At 40.8% G+C, this 18,441-nt stretch overlaps 1 long non-coding RNA gene across 1 annotated transcript; it reads right to left on the minus strand.

Moving 5' to 3' along the window:
• Window positions 1-1,882: 1,882 nt before the first annotated feature.
• On the minus strand, window positions 1,883-13,594 carry LOC144588383 (uncharacterized). The gene is made up of 2 exons (XR_013543916.1): window positions 13,376-13,594; window positions 1,883-11,128 (listed from the first exon to the last, which is right to left on the minus strand). It is a non-coding gene; the product is annotated as an uncharacterized LOC144588383 (long non-coding RNA).
• Between the last annotated feature and the right edge of the window lie 4,847 nt (window positions 13,595-18,441).

Raw genomic sequence — 18,441 nt, forward strand, 5'->3', positions numbered from 1 at the left:
CCATATTTTTTAAAAAACATATGTCATGCAGTGGAACTAATCTTGGAATCTTGTTTAACCTGAATATAATTCCATCCAGCAACAGAGTTGCTGAATCTTAGCAGAACAAAACAACAACCTCAGAAAAGCCATGAAACCTAATGAAGCAACTTATTTCAGACATTTGGACTCAGTTTTCATGCCAAATTTGGAATCACATTAATAAAACTCTAAGTACTTGGGTGCGCCAATGGAAAGCATAGAGGGACTTTTAAATTAAAGCTGGAATCCCCCACTGTTTGTGATGACAGACAGACATTCAAATGGAAGCTCATTTCCAACATGGTTAATGTTTGAATAGCTCATTAACAATCATGTAGGAACCACTTACGTCAGAAACTTTTAAGTCCAAACCTTTATACTGTTCTTATGGCTCTGTTTACTGAACGTAGCCCCTCATCCCTCCTCTTTCAAAAATCTCTACTGGAAAAATGCTCTTTAGAGAACATGTTAAATACATTGGGAAAACTTGTGTAAAAACAAATGTAAGAAGGGCCCTGCTGCATCAGACAAAAGAGTCATGCAATCATCATCATCATCATCTCCAGCCCTGTTTGGAGCAATGAGCAGTTTAGTACCATATTTTTCCATCTATAAAATGCTACTTTTTCCTAAAACCATTACCCTAAAAATTGAGGGGTGTCTTTTACACAGAAGTAAGCTGAGAAGAGAACAAAAGGGCACATACATTGCCTCAGTAAACAGACTCCCTTCAGCCACGAGGCTGAGTTTCCTACAGTCAGGAGAAATAACTTTTTCCAATCAGAAGCCTCATGGAACTGACCCTAAAAAAACCAACTGGAACACACCTCCTTTGATGTGGAGCCTGCAGGCTCAAGATACAACAGAGACAAAATGTTCGACGTTCTGAGCTCAGAGGCTGAATCCTCAAAGCTAAGTTTTCTTAATTTGGGGGTTAGAAAATTGGGGGGTCTTATAAATGGAAAAATACAGTAATTCTGGGAGAAGCATGTTTAAATATTTCTTTTGCTCTTCATTTTGGGGCAAACCTGATCTGCACTTCCCAGACTAATATGTGGATTCAAGCAGAGTAATCCTCCTGTACAGTGGTGCCTCGACTTACGAACATCACAACTTACAAGCATTTCGAGTTATGACCAGCTCCGGCTGTAAAATTTTGCTTCAACTTGTGGTGGGAGCTTCTAGTTACGCACAGAAAAAAGGCAGGGGAAAAAGGTGGGAAATTCAAATTGCTAACCGTTGGTAGGCAAAGAGGCTGCTTGTAGCTCTTTTGCCCCAACGGTTAGAATGAGTGCAATCGGAGGAGGCTTTGGGCTGCCTGGTAATGTAAGGTGCTGCTTTCTGCTTTTTTAAAAATATTCTGGCTGGGGTTTGCAGTGTGGTTTGGGCTGGGGGGGTTATGTTTCTGTGTTGGAATGGATTTTGGGGGGTTTGTTTGGGGGTTTTTTTTTTGGTGTTTTTTCCCCATTTCCGATGGGTCTTAGGGGGTTTCCCTGCTTTTTGGTTCCCCCCCATTTCTGATGGGTGTTACATAATTTGCTTACTTTTTGCTTTGCTTTCTTTGCATTTGTGATGGGTCTTGCACAATCTGCTTGATTTTTGCTTTGCTTTCTTTGCATTTGTGATGGGTCTTGCACGATCTGCTTGCTTTTTGCTTTGCTTTCTTTGCATTTACAATGGGCCTTGCACGATCTGCTTGCTTTTTGCTTTGCTTTCTTTGCATTTACAATGGGTCTTGCATGATCTGCTTGCTTTTTGCTTTGCTTTCTTTGCATTTACAATGGATCTTGCATGCTTTGCTTGCTTCCCCCCCCCCTTGGCTGGAAGGGATTAATCGCATTTCTGATGGGTCTTGCAGTGGTTTGTTTGTGTTTTTTTTTTGGTTATTTTTTCCCCCTTTGGCAAGAACAGATTAATTGCATTTCAATGCATTCCTATGGAAAATGGTGCTTCGACTTATGGCCATTTTGAGTTACGACCAGAGTTCCGGAACCAATTACGTTCATAAGCCAAGGCACCACTGTACTTCTCCCATTCTTGTGATAGAGTTCTCAGGTTAAAAAGAATTCCAGGTATTCTTAATTTATACATATATTTACACATTCAAGCATATAAGCTAAAATGAAATGCATTAAAACTAGATTATAGGGTAAAACACATAAATGTGTGTTGTGCCATGATTACCAATAGTACTAAGACCATTCTAGGGAGCTGCCTCCATGATTAATTAAGTCATATGTGGCTTACCTCTTTCAGCCTTAATTTTCTTCTTTATTAATTGCATTTATCCCACCTTTCTCCTCAGCTTAAGACCAGGTACATGGCTCTAAAAAAAAAAAAAATCAGCTCAAACCTTAGAGTGGAACATTTTCCTGAATCTTATTCTATCTGAACATATATAGAGGTACAACGGAGGAATGGCAGGCCATTCCAGCCTTTATGAGGAAAAAGGGGAGGTATTTCAGGTCACACAATATCATTTCCAAACTGGCTTTTCTTTTAGGGACCTCCTTTTTCAACCCTTAACTCAACATAAGTGATGAAACCAAAGTCCAGAAATAATGGAAGTACAAGTTGTCAGCGAACACTTTCATTTGAACATGGTTAAGTTTTCTGCAATCAGAAGCTCTGATGAGGCTTATTACAAGAGTGGTGTGATCGTGGTTAACAAAGTACCATTATAAGCTTATTTTCAGACCTCTGTGTTAAATGTGTGAGTGTCTTCCTGACTTCTGGACAGGTGTCCTGAGGGCAGTACTTATGTGTGGGTTCCCTATGGTTACCTCCCTCCCCCTTTTCAAGGAGTAATGCTTGAACAGAGCTATAGTTTCAACGTAATTTGACATCTATTAAAAGAACTCAAGAATGCTGGAGAACATTGACCAAATGTCAAGGTCTAGTAAGTGGGAAGGAAACCCTGGAGTAGCAAATTTGTCTTGATTTTTCCAGTTGTGTAGGCAGCAGTGCATCTGCTGCTGTGGTCCTTTTCTAGGCAACCAGTGCAACTAGAAACTGTGCTGGATTCCCCTCTTTATCTGTAGTCAGCATCTGGGTGTCTGAAAATGGAATATAATTTCCCCTGGCAGAATGACATTATTTAATTCTACCTCACATACATGAGTACTGCAATTATAAGCCTTAAAATGCAAGAGGGGGAAATGAGTAAGCCTTGCTTGAGATGTCTCAAGCAAGGTGTCATCATTGCTACATTTGGCGTAGGGATAGAGCAAGGTTGTGTCCAAGGCCTCACAAGTGTATTTAGCATCTCACAAGACAGGGAGGGGAGGGGTTTGGAACTGGTTGCAAATGCAGTCCTAATGATGTGTGATGCAAATTGAAGAACTAAGCTAAGAAATAGAGCTGGGTGTCTTTTTCCATCTCAAAGAAATTGGGAAATAACTCATTTTAGCTGAACTCATCCCAAATCAAGTCAAGTTCATCTATTATTACTAGGAATTAATTATAAGAATTCTTGGGCTCTGTCTAACTTGAAATGTTGTTGAACATGCCCTGAACATCTGCACCACTGAGAAATCACAAATTTCAACAATGTTTGCCATGGGTCATGATATTCTCAATTGCTAAATCAAAGTCCACTGTCCCTTTGAATTATCCATCCTTTTCCAGTTATGACAGTTATAATTCAAGGATATAGGGCCAATATCTTCTGTGACATCACCAGACAGAGTTTTCCATCTTCCTTTGCCTTTTTAAAATAATGTTCTCTGCCAGGACAAATAACAATGCAATGAAGATGGATTTCTAGTCCAATACTTCCATCACTAGGGGCATAGGTATGAAGAAGGGTAGAAACCATGGGAACGTTTTGTCTCTGTACATAGATGGACACTGCTCTGATTGTAATCTACATATATGAGAATGCTGCTTTAGACAAATGAAGATTGTGGACTTCATCTTTTGGAAAGACACTAGAAAACTAGAAGAGGAAGTGAAAAGTACAAGACATTTTCAGCCCTCAAGTAAACTGAGAAGGCGGTTCCTCACTAACTTCATATGTGACCCTTTCCAGCCATTTTTAAAGAAGAGAAGAGCAGTGAAAAAGAAGCAAGGAAGAAGATAGGCACTTGGGGAAGTAGTTGCATGCCCGAAATAAATAGTAGTGATGATGGATAAGCAATATAAAATGTGAAAGAAGGTCTCACTGAGGAGGTGAGAGGACGTTGGTGCAAAGAGTCAGAATGGTGGAGTCATTGATGAGAGAAATAATGGGAATACAAACAGCGGACCCAGAACAGAGAAGCTCTTCAGGAAAGATTGAAGCAAAGGGCTTTGACTTCGTAGTTCATATTTCAGTCTCCCACAAACTGAATGAAATAAGTTAGCCTACCTGGCACTACACAATTCCAAATTTTTTTACTATGGCTTTATAAACAGGAGAATGGAAGAAAAATAAGCCCTCTTGAACTTAAGTAACTTCTATTTCCTATTGTCAGTAGACTCGATTACTTATAATAGATGAGAAAAACACACTTTGGAGGTTTCAGCAACATTTGTGAAATCTGATTTGGCTAATAGATGGTCTAATAAATATTGCCTGTGCCATGCTCCCATTGAATCCAAGATCTGGAATGATAGCCCATGGGCAATGAATGCTTGCATAATAGTATGAGATATCACGAATATCAAGAGAATATTGTATTTTTTTGTATTATATTCAATAATCTGTTCTTTATTTTGTTTTTATATGGTGAATAATCTCATTATAGCAAACACTGAAGCAATAAAGCTGGAACAAGTTCCGAAAACCCTAAATACTCTTGCTGTTTCCATGTCTGGAGCTGTAACTTTCCACACAATAAAAATAATGAAAAATGGAGGAATGTGTAGTTATACAAACCTTAAAGATGCACCGTCAGGAAAAAATATGTTCTATTCTCAGCAAAATGCTGGTTGCAGCGGCACATACTTTTGTTCTTGCGTTGCAGCTCAGTGTAGTAAATGCTCAGGCAAATAACTATAAAAAATTATGCCTTCCTTCTACAAAATAAGTGGGGAGTGGGGGAACAGAACCAATTATATTTTTTTATTGTTACCAATTGTCACTTCGAAGACTCTCCTTGGCTCCCAATCTTTTTTTAAAATGTTATTTGGTATGATCTCAAAAGAAACCATTTCCCACTTGCTGTCAAGTCATTTTTTGATAGTACTTACATTGAAACAAGTAATGGAGCACTATCGCTGTTAAAAGCCAAAACAAAAGGACTGTAATTCATCACAAAGCTGGCAGAGCTCTGCTGCTGACTTTCTTTAAGCTTTTAAAAAAGTATGATTACACTCAGACTGCAAAGCTCAGAAAATAAGCAGGGAGAAAAACCCCCCACACACAGCACAAAATTGTCTCTAAACCACAATAAACAGCAGCCCATGAGTATATGACACACATGCTTGTTCTGTTAGCTGTGTGTGCATCAAATCCAAGAACACACTACTGCTAACACAACAAAAAGCATGTATCTAAAGAATCTAGGACAAAACTATATTCAAAAAGATCACATAGCTCTAAAAAAAATTTCAGGTATTATTTAGGATTATATTAAACAAAATCTACTTGGAAAAGCCAGTCACCCAATTGATTGCAAACAGTATTTATAAACCTGTTTACTGTAATTTTTTAAGGCTGCCCAATTACTGGTCTAAATCCAATTGTTAGCCCCATCTAGAATTGACACACGGAGTCAATGGGAACCTGGTAAATCGATCCTTATGTAAGTTCCATTGATTTTAGTCTACCCTAGTCTAGCTGGGACTAACATTTGTATTTAAGATGCTATTCTCAGTACAATGAGAATAATATGCATGAAAATAAACTTCTGCGTACAGATTCCCTTATGAATTAATCTTTCTACACACAAAACCATAGTTTATTGATTGATTTTTTTGAACTGGTCCAATAATTAATCCAAATAGAGACTACAGCCAAGAAATCAGAAGATGATTGAGATACAGAAGGGCAACTGAGAAGGAAATAGATAAGAGGCTCAAGTATAAGGATGTGTCACTGGAGGGCAAGGTAAAGATCATTTGTGCTGTTCTGGTTTAATAGGAATGGATATGAAATCTGAAGACAGCTGACAGGAAAGAAATGGATTCATTTGAAATATGGTGATGAAGAAGAGTTTTACAAATACTATAGGTCTCCAGAAAGACAAATAAGTGGATTCAAGATCAAAGTCAAGCCTGCAGTCCTCAATGAAGCAAAGGGGGAAAAGCCCTAAATGTAGGCTATCCTACTTTGGGAACATGATGAGGTCACTGGCCATAGGTCAGAAGCAAGCCAATTGCACATATTAAGAACATTTATTTATTAGTTTGTTTAATATTTGGGCTTTCTTCTCACGATGCCTACAGTAATATACACAGTACTTTTCCTCCTCACTTCTTTTGAAGAGATGGCACTGTAAGCAAAATCTGCTTAGGTTGATTCCATCTACTCTTCACAAAAACACAGACTAGTCAGAAGGAACATAAGTTGTTACTTTAGATGGAGATAGGCAGTGGTTTGGGATTTCAGTTCTGAAAACACCAAGGACAGTTGGATTTTTAGTTCACAAATGGAAGATGCAGAACCAGCCAAGGTGCTGACTTATCTACTGGTCATGTGACTGGCGTGCAATTGGCAATCTGCCATATAGCTGTGGCCACTTCCACAGCTTCCATTCTGCATCAAAACTGCAGCAAAATACTTGCCTAAAACCCTTGCACGGATGGGGATTTAATTCTGAGAAAACATGCACAGAATGGTGCTGTAAGTGGGGTGAAAGTAGCCTGAACACATGATCTCTACATTAGGAAGGTTGACTGTGCTCAAATCACTTCTACCATGCTTATTATTTATTAATTAACAACTCTGGACCACTGAGTCATTTCTGCCTAATTTAGAATTTTCTAGGAATAAAGTCCTCCTCAGCCCTGGCTTGCCAATATCTTCTTCTAATGGTGCTCTGTTCAGGTTGCCCAGGGATGCATAACCCTATCAGTCACATGTTCTTAATGATTTTTTCTTAATGACTTTGACTGGTATCTCTTCAAGGCTGCACAGTGGGAATTCAAACTCCATGGCCAAACGCTTTGATTCATCAAGCTATATTAATTATTCACCAGTTAGATTTATATCTAACTTTTCCTCTTGTGAGCTCAAGACACAGCTCTCATCCTTGCTACTGCATCCTCACAAGAGGATCCTGATGGAGTAGGTCAGACTGAGAGAAAATATGACTAGTCGAAGGTCATCCAGTGAGCCTTACAACTCAATGGAAGCATGGATCTCAAATGTACATAGGTGGAACATAAGAAAGGAGATAGCATTTATTTTAATTAGTGCATGCTAATTAAATAGTTTATCAAAGAGTGCACATTAATCATTGTCACATTGGAAAATTATGTTTTTGGACAGAGGGGGAGGTAGTTCAACAAGAAAGAAGAGGTGACACAACAACAACTATGAAAAAAGCTAAAGGAATCTGACAGTGAAAGACTCCTCTCTGGGCTCAAAAAAACCCCCCTTTGTTATTAGATAAATCATTATGTCTAAACACCAGAATAGCCATCAGATCCAGGAATAACGTATAGGCACCACGTTGCACAGCTTGTCCATGTCCTTAAAGTGTTTTTCAATTGCACTTGACGCACTAATCTTGGTGAGTAGTCGAGACTTGGATATTGCAGGTAGAAAGTTTAATGCCTTCTCCCCTCCCCACATTCATGTTAAGAACTGAACTGTGCATCCATAGACAAACACTTGCTAATCAGTTTGATAAATTTGTGAAGAAAAATGTTTGCGTTAACCATAGTGTGGTGGGGAAGGGTGCTTTACACCCTTTAGTAATCAAACTCCTGAAGGCTTAGTTGAGCAAGCATGAACACTCAAACATTCCATAACAGCTATGAAATACTTTGTCCAATGCCAATGCTCATGGATGATTTGTGTAATTTTGCCCAGTTATTTTTAAGATAAGGGTCTTGGGCTAGCTGAATCACATTTAAGTTGGAAATGTGGCAGGAAAGTTGCAGATATTCATGATTTTCACTTCCATCTGCCAAGCTTATGTATTCATTTAGGGGCCACGAAACATAATCAGATACCACTGAGCTGGGGGGGGGGGCTGTCTTTCCTCCTTAAGTTTTTCTCTCCTCAAGATAAAACTCAGGTACCCTTCAAACAACCTGATACTTTCCTATTGCGTATGTGTGGTGCCATTTTGTCTACATAAGCATCAGCACTCACATCTTGATATTTGAAAAAACAGGAATTACTAATCACATAGAATCTCTGGTACTAGTCCACTACTGTATCCTTCATCGGTCCAGTGTCTTTATGCCATTTTAATTGCCCACCCCAGGTGGAATGGTCCTATTATGCTGCCCTTATCTGGAACTAGTAATAACAAGCCTTAGATATGGTTCATTACAGTTATTAGCAACGGCTGTGCTTCCTAAAGTGTTAACTACCATTGGCTTCCCCTCCTGATGGTTAGCAGACTAACAGGTCATTAACCACTGGAAATGACCATTTTCCTAAGAGCTATACTCTGAAGTTGGGAATCTACACAGTTTGCAAAAACATGTTCATTGTTATTTTAGAATGCAGACAGGATCTTTTTGTTGGCTAATTGAACTCTCAACACTTTTAAGGGGAAAAACATACATAAGACAACAAAGTTTTTCATTCCACAATATTTACCTGTTTTTCATAAATATGCCATGAAACGTTTGATGTGAGAAAGAAGCCTGAAATACTAGTCTATTTATAACTATTTATAATGAGCTCAGTTTCCAGTACTTGGTCAGTACTCCCACTTTTTAAGGGGTATGACATACGTGCAGTATTGCATAATGGCTAAGGAGGCAGATATCCAAAGCCCCACTCCACAACAAATAGCAGGCGAGGACCCAGGTACAGTCTGCTTTGAAGTAAGTGAAGTGATACCTCATGCTGTCCAGAAAATGGAGCCCCTGCATGACTATTTGATCAACAGCCTAAAACTACCAAAGGAATCCAAGTCAGAGTTGGTAGCGTATTTTTATCCCTTATTTTTGCCACCTGGCCAAAAGCCCAGGTTCAGGGATAGAGATGAGGAAGCCCGGATAATAAAATAGCAACTATGAATCATCCTGAAAAACAATAGTATTGAAAAAAAGCAACCAGTCTGGGTTCACATGTCTTGGTCACCTCCCCTTTGACCTAATATCACTGCCTTTGACCTAATATCACACTGGATCACTAGGAAATTTAAAACAGAGTTAGGCCAAGCTGCAAAAGGATGTCTTGAACCATGACCCTGAAAAAAGTAAGCCCTCCAGGTCTCATCAATGAAGAAGGGACCCACTTTAGTGTACTTTGCCCAAAGGGGCCCCTCAGACCTAGAGTCAACCCTATAATCAGTAGAACCCAGCTAACCGGGGCTCCTTGGACAACAGGAAAATCTGGTACGGTTTCTATAGATATTTTAACAATGGAAAAGGTAAAAGGTAAAGGTTCCCCTTGACAATTTTTGTCCAGTCGTGTCCGACTCTAGGGGGCGGTGCTCATCCCCGTTTCCAAGCCATAGAGCCAGCGTTTTGCCCAAAGATAATCTTCCGTGGTCACATGGCCAGTGCGACTTAGACACGGAACGCTGTTACCTTCCCACCGAGGTGGTCCCTATTTATCTACTTGCATTTGCATGCTTTCGAACCGCTAGGTTGGCGGGAGCCGGGACAAGCAACAGGCGCTCACTCCGTCACGTGGATTTGATCTTACGACTGCTGGTCTTCTGACCCTGCAGCACAGGCTTCTGCGGTTTAGCCCACAGTGCCACCATGTCCCTTAACAATGGAAACAGCAGTGCAAACATTGGTGAAGATGTTGCTATTCGTACTAAGCTGGAAATGAGGACAAAAATATAGGCCGGACTATGCCTGGCAAGACATGGCTGGGCTCTTCTTTTCAGCTGCCTGTCAATCAACAGTAGTGATAGCCTTGTTGGGGGGGGGCAGAATGACAGTGCCTGTTATTGTGCTTTTAACAGCAGCTTGAAAATAAACAATATGGGGGTCTAGAGAATCCCTGCAAAATGAGGAAAGCCATTCACCAGCTCTGCCCCATGAGTTTTCATGTCCCTCCCACAGTTTGTATGTGTAGAGTTTCTCCTTATTAAGGAGATACCTGCCAACTCCATTAGATTTCTTCTTGTATCAAGGAATTCTGTGTACAGTATATTCTGAGCCATGGAGTCCCTTCACACCCTGACCAAATATGCAGAAGGTGGAGGGCCTTGGTGGGACTGAGCCATACAGTCCTGTGAACCCATCACAGTTCATTTGACACATGAGAGAGAAACATTAATGAAAAGAGATGATGCGACCATAGTGATTCATGGTAATATTCAGATTGCATTATGTATTACATAATGTGGCCCTGGAATCTAATTCAGGAACGTCAACTTCAACTTGAGCTTACCAGGGCTTCTTCTCAGGTATGTGTGCATAGGACTGCAATCTTTATTGCTTTGGAGTGATGCAAATAACCTGTAATTTCAAATGGAATGATACTGGCCACTCCCAAGATCCATTTCCCCTATGCAAACATATTCTTGTGATATTATGATTTGGTTTGTGGCTCCACTTTCAACTTGCACTTTGCTCCAAATTGCTTCATATTTTAGTTCACATTTCAGTGCTGTTGAAATATCTGTAGAGCAGTATCTCATCATTCAAAACTTGTTTGGACAAACCCTTCTATTGCTCTGCTTCCTAGTTCTAAAGAAACAGGTATGGGTGTGATTTTTTTAAAAAATGTTCATTTTGATGCATATAAAATGTAAAACCTTCGGTGGACCTGCTTAGTCTTGTCATCCCTGCTGTACAATCTTCTCATGTGGGATGAGAGGAAAATATTTCATATATCTTACCACATATTATTGATCTGTGTTTTTTCTTAACAACTACAATTAAGCTTTGCCAAGTCTTCTCTGTTACCATACCGAATTCTCATCCTGTGGAACAACTTTATTCCTTTCACTTCTTGAAGAGTCTTACTGGGCCAGAATTGCAAATGTTTATGATGAATTCATAATTTCCTTAATTTTCTCCACCTTCAGTGTCATTCCTGGAATCAAAATGTGTAATAAAATGGATGAAAAGAAATGACTGGAAATTTCAGAGATAATAGTTACCGATCTTGGTTTAGAGTTCTGTAAAACAAAAGGCAGTAAATAAATAGTTGAATAACTAGCAACAGTAAATAAATAGCTACTACTAGCTACTATTACTGCTAAATACTATTATCGGGCACTAACTTTCTTCCTGGTTTCTTACTTTTTCTAACTTTACTTGACATCAGGATGGACAAACGACAACCCTCCAATGTTGCTGGGCTGCAGATTCTAGTATTCTTTCCCACTGGTTATGCTGCCTAGGGTTGCCTGGAAGCTGTAGTCCAATGATTCTTATTTTATACCCACAGCAACACAGCTTCAGAGAAACAAAACTATTTGCAGGGCCAGCCCCAGCATTTGGCAGAATGCTTCCGGTGGCAGGTGCTGAGAGGTGGGAGGCAGTGGCAAGGTCTTTTCAAGGCAAAGCCTTGTGTGCCACACCGCCTACCCTGTGCCTCCTAAGCTAGCCTGCTGCTCTCAGGTGTGAGAGAAAAAGCAGTGCCATGACCAATGTGGAAGTGAAATTCAACTGCTAACCCAGTCAGCTCCTGCACATAGAACAGGAGGAACCATCTTGTCTTTTCATCCAGTCAGCAAAATAACTTGACTCTGAAAATGAAACACCTTTGTCCAACATTATTAGGCATCTCAAAGGGGATACTATTCTGGCCCGTAGCGAACAGCAAGATATAGGCAATGCAGATGACTTCCCTCAGGGATCTTTGAGTCCTGGGGAAGTGTTTCCATATTGTCTAGAATCAGTACGACAGCTGGATAGCTGTCCCTGCTCCCATGGCCCATAAAGTGATAAGCATGCCTATATGCCATGGGCCAAACCATACATTACACAAGAAGAGAGAATTTCTTGACTGCTGAAAGCATCTGGTTGTCGCAGCAGGAGCTTCTCCAATCTCACATAGTTCGCAAATCTGATAGCTTTCTTTTGTATGCCTAGTGGAGATGGGTGGGCAAGCAAGTAGGTGAGCAAAGGGGTGGAGCGGAGCACTGCAGCAGGCAGCTAAGTCTACTTTGTTCATTTATACTACACTGCAGCCCTGCCAATCAGCGAGAATGGATCCTAAGATTGCTGTCAAACAAAAACATGCTTCTAGACCAGTGGTTCCCAACCTTGGGTCACCAGATGTTCTTGGACTGCAACTCCCAGAAATCCTGACCAACACAGCTAGTAGTTTTGGTGAGTTTTAGCCTAATAACACATGGAGGTGTAAGGTTGGGAACCACTGCTCTAGACCCTGCTCCCCAGTTTGGAGGCTCCATGCCTGATCCAGTAAGACCGGCAAGTACCACCTAGTCATCTAATGCCATTCTTTCGCTTAAAGCATTGGGTGATTTGGGCTGGTACTAGAATTGTCCATCTTACAACGTTTAGTTTTCCCACGTCCACAATTGTTAACTGCTGAAGCAGACAAAGGTCTGATACTACAGGATGTTCCTATCCTACATGTTCTGCTTTTGCTGGCTGCATGCTGGGACTTTTCTGCCTCTGTTGTGAGCAAGAATGCTTAGTGCTGCCCTTTGGTGGTTAACCACTCTGCTGGTGCTGTCCTGCTCTGGAAATTTCCCCCTGCTCATTTGCTGCCTACAATAAAGGCAGATAGCAGTTTTGGGACCCACTCTTGGCATGCTAATTGGAAGTTATGAACCAGGCAGAGAGACCCAATGAGCTTCTCCTCTTTGAATTCTAGGAGAAAGCCATTGGTGCCGTAGAAGGTGTAGTGTGTACATAATTGACAAGGAGGTAGCATGGTACAAGATAGCAAAAATAAACATGCAGATGCACTCATATGTGATGAGAACCCCTCCTTTGGGTTCAGTTAGGCAGGGTTCCTGAAGCTGGTGCCAACACAGAAAATCATTACTGCCTCCTGAAGGAGAGGGGCTGCCCTTGGACTTGGGCAAGCAAGAGTCTTTATAGGCTCTCTTTCATACAGCAAGGAGGAGTGGAAGACAATAGCCATGTGTCCTTTCAGAGGAGGGGTAAACGGTTACATCCTAAGTGACTCAGACTCTTTCTCTGAGCAGGTCAACATTTTGCCACCTTGATAAGACAAGAGAACAATAGTTTTGTACACTGAGGATGCAACATTTGGTTTCTTTCAGTGTTCCCTCTAAGATGGTGACATAATTTCTGTGAACTAATAAAGAAATACACTTTGTGCAGGAAATTTCACACTTACCTCAGAGTGGTCCTAAATGATCCTCTGCCTTTTCTTTGGTGGTGGTGACGTAGATCACCTGCCTTCAGTCTCACAGGCTGTATCTGCCCAAGTGACGGTGTTGCTTCCTGCCTGCCTCTGTTTATTGGGCTCAGAGCCTTCCTGACTGTGGGGCCCTCCTGGCATTGGGGGTTGATTTGTTCACAAAACCATCTGAAAGTGAAGGCAGACCAATCTGCTTCTCTCTGACCCTAGGGATACCTGTGTGCATTTGTATTTCTGCTGCAAAGATGCTTTGTGGTTGATTCACTGACAGTAATGATAGTGGTAATAGAACAGTAACTGTTGAAACCGCAAATGATGCATATGTGTTAAGGTGAAATAATGAGGTGGTTTTAATGGAACGGAAGTTAATTTTAGTTCTTGCTCACATGCATATGAATGAAATAGGCAGTAAAAATAATAGTGCTGTTACGTTTCTTGTTTACAATATGAATTAAATATGCAATGCAATCATAATACATGTGTTTTGTGAATAAAATAAATATGCTTCCTGGCAAAATTCGAATCAATGAACAATTTTAGTCAGCAAAAGGCACAATAAAGAGAGGAACAATTTATCAAAAATGAGCCAGTGAGATAAAGCAAATCAGTCACTTAACAGCAAATGGAGCCAATGTGGCAGGAAGAGAGAGGTGTGTTTTACTGTGTGACAATCTATGCCACTTCAATTGATTGCTTTCCACTGAGTAATTAGCTAAATCTACAACAGTGATTGAATATTTGATATAGCCATACTACAGTATCACAGTCATAATTAAATGGTGAACAGCCAGTGAAGTATAGTGGCTAGAGTGACAGACAAGGACTCAGGAGACCCGGGTCCAAATCTCTATTCGGCCATGGTGGGAATGGGTGGAAATGGTAAAACCACTCTTTAAATATCTCACTTATCTCAAAAGCCTTATTAGATTGCTCTAACTTGGTTCTGCCAATGGCTCATAATACAATCAAATGGCAGCTACAAATCAGTATCTCTAGTGCCTTAATGGTTCATGACATATTTCCCAAACCTGGTGCCTTCCATTTGTGTAGAGCCCAAACTCCCACAATTATGAGTAGTGGGTATGATACCTACAATCCATCATTTTAAGAGAGTGCCAGGTTGAAGAAGGCTTATCTGAAGGTTCAGTTAGCATAGTCTGCATGGCCTTGGGGCCTCATAAATTGCTGACATCAGCTAGTTGTTTTTGTGCCCTGAAACTGGTAACAAGAGATGCAAATCATGCTAGAAATATTTTATTTCAGTGGTTTTGCTCTGTGTTTGCAGAAGGTTTGAATTTCTGTCAATATGTCTTAGACAAATTACCCATAGAACCATAGAAATGTAAAACAATGGAAGAGGCCTATTAGGCCATGGAGCCCAATCCCCCCCATTAAGGAATTTAAATCAAAGTGTATCTGACAGCTGGTTGTCCAATTTTCTCTTGAATGCCTCCAGCACTGGAGTGCTCACCACTTCCTGAATTAATTGGTTTCATTGTTGTACTGCTCTAATAGTTATGAAGTTTTTCCTGGTATTCAACTGAAATCTGGCTTCATTTAACTTGAACCCCTTATTACGTGACCTGCATTTTGGGATGACTGAGAACAGATCCTGTCCCTCCTCTGTATGACAGCCTTTCAAGTATTTGAAAAGTGCTGTCATATCTCTCCTCAGTATTCTTTTCTCAAGGCTAAACATGCCCAGTTCTTTCATTCTTTCCTCATAGGGCTTGGCTTCCATCCCTTTGATCATACTTGTTGGCCTCCTCTGAACTTGTTCCAATTTGTCAGCATCGTTCTTGAAGTGAAGTGTCCAGAGCTAGACACAGTACTCAAGGTGAGACCTAACAAGTGCTAAAAATAATTGGAGATTATTCTTCTGTTAATGCATCCTAAAACAGCATTTGCCTTTTTTGCAACCATGTCATACTCTTGGTTCACATACAGCTTGTGATTAGCAACAGTCCCAAGACAGTTCTCACTCTGAGCCAAGTACCCTACATTTCACAATAATTTGTTTGTTTGTTTGTTTGTTTCCCTAGGCGTAGAACTTTGCAGTTATCCCTGTTATATTTCATTTTGTTGTTTTTAGCCCAGTGCTTGAGCCTATCAAGATATTTTTGAATTTTGTTTTTGTATTCCAAAGTATTAGCTATTCCACCAAATTTTGTGTCATCTGCAAATCTGATAAGCATTCCTTGCACTCCCTCATTCAAATCATTAATAAAAATGTTGAAGAGCATCAGCCCCAGGACTGAGCCTTGTGGTACCCCACTTGTTACCTCATCCCAATTTGCAAAGGAGCTACTGATAAGCACTGTCTGAGATCAATTCTGTAATCAACTGTGTATTCACAGGACAGGTGTTCTATCCCACACCTAGTTGTTAATCAGAATTTCCTGGGCAATTTGTCAAAAGCTTTGCTAAAGTCATCCTGCACTTCACCCATCCTCCATGATTTCAAGAAAACAATTGTGGTTTGGAGAATTCTTCAGCCAGTTCCTTCAATACTCTTGGATGCAGTTCATCCAGCTTTGGAGATTGGAATGTGTTCAAAGTAATAAAGTATTCCTTGACTTGTTTATCAATCAAACACTTCAGTGCTTATTGGGTTCTTTTTCATTAAATATCTCTCTGGTCAATAAAAAGTGCTATGTCTGTATCCACTTTGTATGGATTGTGCGTGAGCGGGCGGTGTTGTTTGTATCACTCCTCTGCCACTGAGCATGAAGTATCATCACTGCTTATCAAATCTGTTTCACAAGGAACTGAAAGCCACAATTGGATAGAAGTCAAGTGAAAAATGTAGAAGAGTTTTAAAAACACGGGGCAGAAGGAAACTCAAACAGATGAGGGGTAGGTGAGATCCTAACAGTTACATGCATTGTATGTTTTCACTGACTTGGCAAGCCCATCTTGAAATTGTTTTTAAGTGCTCTGAGGCCAGAAGTGTAAATGTCGACCTCTTACAAGGCAGTCACAAATTTATAGTTTTGCTTTAAACAGAATTTTTCTTTAACGATAACATTGAACCAGAATGCAGTACATTTCCTTTGATTTAGCTCCTGTAGGTCCTATAACATTCCCTTGAAAACAATAAACAGCTTTCTTAACCTTACTGGAAGTAGAGTGATCCAGAGGTGATTTACACGACTGTGACTGACAATTTCCAGTGCCTCTTTGCCCGGACAATGGTTCAAAAGAGTCCAAGCTGTGCCAGTGAAATATAGTTCCTTTTGGGCATTCGACTTGAGAAACAGTTTTCTAATTTCCAGATTGCGGGCTTATGTTACTAACTCTATAGATGGTTATTTGTTTTAACTCTGTTTAACAGCATTCAGCAACAAGGGAAAAATGAGAACATACTTTCTGCTTATGTGTTGGAAAGCCTTGAAAAATGCAGACCTGATCCCTCTGCAGCTCTGCATTATCTTGCATGGAAATGATGTATGTTCCTAGTGACACACCAACATTTTAATTAAATGAGCACAGAAACAGAACATAATTATGAATGGCAAAAACAAAGCATTAGAAAATGTTTCCATTACTTCTGCATGTGTATGGTCTGGGACTAGTCCAAAGCCCATTCAAGTCATTCATTTCAACAGTCTACAAATCAGACTTTTGAAGCAGAAGTTTCTTAACAAAATGTGGTTAGGACTATGTCCTCTAAACCTCTCACTGAAATGAATGAAAAGTAATGAAAAGTCTTTGACTTCAAAGCCAAAACTCTATCAGCAAATGTTTGGAGATCAAACCCATCTCATGATACAATAATAACCACATACCATGAAATCAGTTCTTTTCAGGGTTTTCCAGGGAGAGAATACTCAGAAGTGGTTTAACATTCCCTTCTTCTAGGGGAACTCTGAGACTGCGCAGCTTGCCCAGGGTCACACAGATTGGTTCTATGTGCAGTAGCCACAGTGGGATATCAAACTTCCAACCTCTGGCTCCACAACCAGATACCTAAACCACTGAGCTATCCAACCAGCTTCTCATGATTTAAGAGGCATTTATTCAAACAATATAGTATATTGTCACTGCTAATCATCTGCTATTTGGAAAGGGCTATCCTGATCGGAGGTGAAGTCTCCTGTGCTACTCACTTTCTATTGTGGTGAACAACCTTCTATTGAGATATAAGGCATTTTGTACATGCAGAAACACACATACACTTCATTGCTACCTTTTTCTGCATGCAACAAGGAGCTCTTTATTTTTACACTCAGGACCATACTCAAACATTTATGTATTTCTTCAAAATCAGAGTGGGTAAAAACAACTAGTTACATGTGATTCACATATTTATCCAAAACACAGGTGCAGCTACATTACAGTATAACTGTAACTTCATGATAAAAAGTGAAGGAAAATGTGTGCATCTCATGGAGCGAATACTGCCCCGCCGGCCCCACTGCTGCCTTCCCAGGCCTCTGGAGGCCTCAGAAGACCCCACCCCACCATCACTGACACCCTCAGAGACTTCCCCGGCTTACAAAGCACCAGGCACCCGGCCGCTTCTCTTTCCTCCTCCTGCCACACGGAGCTCCTCTGACCTACACGTCCCACCCAGGGTGTTCAGCAACGCTTACTCAGGAGTAGACCCATGCCTCATGTGGTTCTTACTCATGAGTAGACATATGCCTTTGTCAGATGTTACTCATGAGTAAACCCGCACCTTCAGCCCCACCCACCCCTCACCGACACCCTCCTACCTTAATTGCTGCTGCTGCAAAGAAGGCAGCTGCATCTTCCCTACCCTAAATGACGCCACAGCCACCATCTTTGCAAAGGGCAGGCGGTCTCCATTTCTACATGCGTGGCCCCAAGGCCAGAAGACCTCAGCAGCAGCAATTAAGATTAAGATTATGGTGGTGGGGTGCCTTCTGAGTCCTCTGGAGGCTGGGGAAGGCAGCGATGGTGGTGGTGGGGACCCCCAGGAGGCTTTGGACCGGTAAGATGCTGCTTTTGGGTGGGTTTTGGAGGGTAGGTTTGGGCTGGGGGCGTATGTTTCTATGTTGCTTTGTTTTTTTGGTGAA

This window comes from Pogona vitticeps, chromosome 3 (genome assembly GCF_051106095.1).
Source record: "Pogona vitticeps strain Pit_001003342236 chromosome 3, PviZW2.1, whole genome shotgun sequence".
NCBI classification, from domain to species: Eukaryota; Metazoa; Chordata; class Lepidosauria; order Squamata; family Agamidae; genus Pogona; species Pogona vitticeps.